This window comes from Panthera onca, chromosome X (assembly GCF_046562875.1).
Source record: "Panthera onca isolate mPanOnc1 chromosome X, mPanOnc1 haplotype 2, whole genome shotgun sequence".
Classification (NCBI taxonomy): Eukaryota; Metazoa; Chordata; class Mammalia; order Carnivora; family Felidae; genus Panthera; species Panthera onca.
The window spans coordinates 45092959-45098958 of record NC_138357.1 but is presented as its reverse complement, the minus strand read 5'-3'; positions in this window follow the sequence as shown (position 1 = coordinate 45098958).

The following is a 6000-nucleotide window of genomic DNA, read 5'->3' as shown; positions in this document are numbered from 1 at the left end:
AGAAACATAATTCTCTAAGGAAGTGTGAGCGGGGGAGGAGCAATGAGAGAAGGTGACCCAGAATCCGAAGCAGGTTCCAGATTCTGAGCTGTCAGCACAGATCCCAAACAGGGGTTCAAACTCACAAAGCACGAGATCATGACCTGAGCCGAAGTCAGATGCTTAACCGAATGAGCCACTCAGATGCCCCTTAACAGTTTTTTGAGTCAAGTTGAACAGTTCTTGCAAAGCAGGACAAAGGGTCTCTGAAGGTCTATGTAGGATGTTGAGAATTCCCTAACAGAAGAAGGCAGAAAGTTGTTTCCATCTCCATTCATAGTAAATGAAGAAGCCTAATTGGGTTTCAAATATCACAGAAACTGACAGTGAAAGGGCTTTCAGTATTTCCTAGGAGGTTAGCTGAAAATTGGTGAATGTCTTTTTGTCCATAAAAGAGTTTGCACAGCACAGGGAACCACTGGGCTTAGAGGTGATCCAGAACTAAGCTAATTGAAGTTTTTATACGTTTGCTATTGTTGTTAATAGCTCTTAGACAAGGTGCTTTGTCTTAGCTACTGGATCTAATGAAGAACTGAAATAATATACCTTTAACCATTCCCATGTAATTAAGTTAGTACCCCAGTGCCTATCTAGAAACTTCATAAACAAAAATGAAAAGAGAGATTGTGAATCTAAAATCCTGGAAAAATCTTCTGGTAGAGAGGTATCATATCAGTCTTTGTGTTTAAAGAGGGGTATATTTCTTTTAACTTGAAAATTATCAACGTAGAATGATATCAGTATTTGCATATTTTACTTTTATCTGGAAGATAAACTCTATTTTTAATATGTCACATTACTTTAATACTAAGTTCTTATAACAGTGTGACTTAAAAGTTGGAGAAATTTAGAGAAACATAATTATTGTTGTCCTTTCTTTTATGAGGTGAATGGGCAAATCTTTGTGTTACTTAATGACCATTTTAGAAAATTCAAAGATTTTTTAGGCATAAAAAACCTTAATTGTTTTATTATTCTGCAATTGGGAAAGGTAAAATTAAGAATAGTTGTTAGAATGGACAAGGTAAATCATAAATATCTAAAGGAAGAAATATTTATCGTTAACACTGTAAAATTACCTAATGATAAACAACAATGTCTATTAGGAAATTAGCTTTTTTTTATAAAAGTAAAGAATTGCTTAAAAAGCAATTTCAGAATATGTCACAAAGTTCTGAGAGTTAACAGAATAATTTGGTGACAGAAAGGAACCTCTACTAATCTGATCATAGACTTAGTCATTCTATGTAAAAAAGACCCATATTCTAATTTCACTCCTTTGGAACATTATTCATGTAACAATTTTTAATAAAGGATTTATTAATGTATCTTTATATATATGTATTTATGCATACACAGATATATAAATATGAAAATAGGCAATAATCTCAAGCTTTTATATACAGTTTTAAATATAATTAACTTATCAGTACTTAAAATAAAATATATGTTATATTAAATAACTATGACAACTTTTTAAATAAGCAAAATGAAAATAATATCCATTATCTTATATACATGTTTCTATTTCTCTGTAATTCTTGTACCAAGTGCAACTAACCATTTATATTAATTCTTATCTTTAATCAAAATACCCAACTTTTCTGTCTTCAGACATAAGAGAAAACTAAAGAACAGAAAGTAAAAAATTATTTAGCAATTTTTTTCTCCATGAGAAATTGTTTACCATTTTAACAGTTTCAGGAGTATATATATATATAATATCTATCTATCTATCTATCTAAATATATATATATATATATATATATATATATATATAATATCGTTCAAAAGGGTTTGCATAATTTGTTAGTTGATTGCCACTAAAAAACAAGAATAAATATATTTGTATCTGGTTTATTTTTTTTCTGGAAGTATCCAGACATCCTAACATTATTTGTAATTAACTTAGGTCTAAGTTCTTAAAATTATCTAAGAATCTGGAAATTATAATTTATTTTATTTTATTTTTTAACATTTTTTTTATTTTTTTAAATTTTATTTAAATCCAAGATAGTTAAAATGTAGCGTAATAATGGTTTCAGGAGTAACATTTAGTGATTCATCACTTACATATAACACCCGGTGCTCATCCCAACAAGTGCCTTCCTTAATGCCCATCGCTGATTTATCCCATCCCCCACCCAACACCCCTCCAGCAGTCCTCAGTATGTTCTCTGTATTTGAGAGTGCCTTATGGTTTGCCTGGAGATTGTAATTTAACTAACACACTGAATTCTTATGACATACCATTTTAAGAATTCCATAATATTTTGAAAAGATATCCATTATTACTATTCTATTTAGTTGAATACAATTTCCTACACCTATTTCAATTTAAACACTTTTTAGAAACAATGGCAAGTTATTTAGTTCATAAAGCCAATGTGGGAAATTTAGGAAGTTTCAATTATAAAAAATTTAAATTTAGTCTTGAATAAACCAAAATAGTGTGCTAAAGACCCTGAATCACACTAAAATTCTTCTTTTATCCTGAAAGTAAAGACTCTTCTTATTTTCTAATAGCTATAGTAAGCTATTAGATATTTTCTAATAGCTATTAGGTAAATATACTTTCCAGTGTACACAAAAAGTAACATGGTTCAGTAATTTTTAAAATTTTCTTTTAGACAAATTTGATTTTATTTGGACTACATATCCCTAGGGTATATGCAATATAACTAAATTATTTTTTGAAAAGTTAATATTTCAAGTTTCACAAGAGAGGAAAAAGAAAGTAGAATAGAACAAAGTGAAAAAGAAAGAGAGACCCAGCTACAATCAAGTATGTGATTATACTACAAAGGGCTAGTTATGCTTTCTCTGCAAGGTGAAGAAAGTTAACCTGTAGAAGTATAGATTTTGAGGTATACACACAAAAAAGAGTGGCATATAGCTCATTTTGATATAATTTTTAACTTTTATTTATTTTTGAGGGGGGGAGGGGCAGAAAGAGATGGAGACCTAGAATCTGAAGCAGGCTCCAGGCTCTAAGCTGTCAGTACAGAGCCTGATGCAGGGCTCAAACTCATGGACCATGAGATCATGACCTGAGTGGAAGTTGGACGCTTAACCAACTGAGCCACCGAGGTGCCCCAATGCTGGTTTTGATATAACATTGACCCTTGACAAGTTTATCAAGCTGTATAATTAAAAATATAACATTTATTAATCTCTCAAATATGGAAACCAAGGAGATGATATTTCCTAAGTTAAAAAATCCTGATCTCTCTTTTAGACAAACAAGATAATCTCTTCATGAGGGTTTCTTTTGATTTCTGTTCTAAAATGCCTCTCTTTCATGTCCAAATCCCCTCAAAGGGGACACTGCAATTTAAAATATCCCTGGTGAAGCTGTGCCAATTGGAGGGATAAGAATACAACTTAGCATCAGGGAGAGAAAACATGGAGGAAGCAGGTATGTAGCCCAGAAGAGGTGCATTTTTAGACTGAGAAAACCATGTGAGAACTCAGTCTGTAAAGATGGTGGTGGTGAACTTTGCCCTCAGAGTTTGGTTGAAGGCCAATTACCTCCAATCCAAGGGCAGACAAAAAGCTCTGATTCTGGGTAGGTGCAGCTAAAGAAAGCAGGTCTCAGGGACACAAAGGAAAGATTAAGAAGTCTTCATAAGGTTTTAAAATGATAACCTGAGATAAAGTTTATCTAAAAGACACTGGTCTGAGGAGACCTTCTGAATATCCCTTGTGCCAGAACAAGGAAAAGTTTTTCGAATCTATGTCATCCTTTCCCTATAGACTTTTCCTCTTAAAAACAACATTAACAGCACTACACAAGCAGACAGACTATAGGGCATGTGTAAGAAGGCTAGAAAACAATTTCATCAAGGAACAATATAAATCCAATCAGATAACCAAAAATACTCCAAAGGATCTCATTTCAAAAAGTAAAATAAACACAGGGTGCGTGGTTAAGTGTCTGACTCGGTTTGGCTCGTGTTATGGGCAGGTTCGTGGTTTGTGGGTTTAAGCCCTGCGTCGGGCTCTGTGCTGACAGTTGTGGAGCCGGCTTGGATTCTCTGTCTCCCTCTCTCTCTGCCTTTCTCCCTGCCTCTCTCCCTGCTCGCTCTCTATCTCTCTCTCTCTCAAAATAAGTAAACATTTTTTTTTAAAAAAGCAAAATAAACCCAAAACTGAAGAAATTCAATGAAATATCAGAGCTCAGCTCATCATGAATTTACTTCCCAGATATGGGCAGATTGGTATCTCAAACAAGTAGACACAAGAAGTCTAAGCTATCTATGGTCACTATTACTAAGTGGAAGAGCTGGGTCCAAGGAAGTGAGTGTTTCAACTGAATCTCAGTGAACCTCCATTTCTGTCAATGTCCTCCAGCCAAAGACCACAAGGAGCACACCTGGGGTTGAACAAGTTGAGCTTATTGCTTGTTGCCAGGAAGGCCAACACAAGGTGGAAAGTGGGGATGTTGAGGTGTCTCTCTTTGTTGCAATGAACAATAACCCCAGCTTGAATCAACCGCAGGCATGTCCTGGTGGTGTTTGGCTGAAGGGCATTGACAGTGTGTGATGTCCGAGAGTCTACATTTTTGCTTCTGCTATTTAGTAACTGTGTGACCTCAGTCAAGTCACTTAAGTTCTCTGATATTCAATTTGCTTATCTGTAAATTGTACATAGTAACAGTATTCACTTCCTTCAGCTGCTACAAGACCTACAAGGAAAATTTGTTTAAAAAAACATAAGTGTCCAGGTTGTGTCTCAACTGGCACCTAGACTAAACAGCTCAGGAATCCAGTGGCCTAATGAATCTGGGTGCCTGCATTTTTTCTGCAGATAGTGGGCACTGCTCTACTGGCCCTGGAGTTGGCCTCAAGGAGAGGCTTGTAGCCTGCAGTATACCCTTCTCCCCCAGTTAGGGAACCCTTCACCTGAGAGCAATTTCTGCAACCCTCATCCTGGACATACTTGTTCTCTAATTGTAGTGTACTGGGTAGTGGGAAGAAGACTAGACTCAGACTGAGAAAAACTGGGTTTCAATCCTAACTCTTTCAGTGCTAGCTGTGGGTTTCAGAAGCCTCAGTTTACTTGTGTGTAAAAATGGGTATAACAAACCCTACTTCATGTCTTGTGCAACTAACAAAGATTATGTTTTTGCATGAGGAGTGGGGTGATAAAATGATTCTTTCCTTAGTTGACACCAAGGTTTCTGTTCAGAAAAAGACAGTCTCTTTTAAGGAGAATACTCTGATATGGCAATTGCAGGGAAGAAGGAGAAGTTCTGATGGAAAGGACTGGAAGATAACACATATGTAGCTAAACTGCCCTTCATAAGAAACAAACATGAATTTGGGGTGGGACAAAGAAGGAAAAAAAGGAAATGGGAGAAGGGAGAAAGAAGCAAGAGTGGATCTATGACAGGAGAATGGTTTGCACAGAACTCCCAAATAGTAATGCAGCCAAGAACTTCTAAATGCAGGAGTGTTTAGTAATCAATTTTTGATTGTTTATACTGCTATAACATATGACCCTTCATCTACTCAAACTTTGATAAATTATGTTATTTGCATAAATGCTTCATGTGAGAGGTCTTCATAGAAAGCCAGGAAGAAAAAGAGCATTCCCAGTCTGGTGTGATGAAAAATAGTGGGGGGTAGCCATGGAAGATGAATTCTTTGTGAATCAGAAGCTCATTAGGAGCCCCAAATCAGAAAACCACATTAGCCGTGGGATTCTGACCTCCCTTAGAATTCTCAGGAACCTTTGGGAAGACACTAGGCTTCCTTGACAGGGGGGCTGGAGCCAATTTTATCTGACTGTGAAAAGACAGGCTGACCCTCTACTGATCTGGCTTACATGTGCACTCAAGGCTGGCCAACCACAGGCAGGTGCTCCACGCTGGCTATGTTTGAATCTCCACTTGGTTAATGTCTCTAATATGCTTTCCCTATGTGGTTGTTAGCTCCCTTAGGCTAGAGGTGTGTCTAG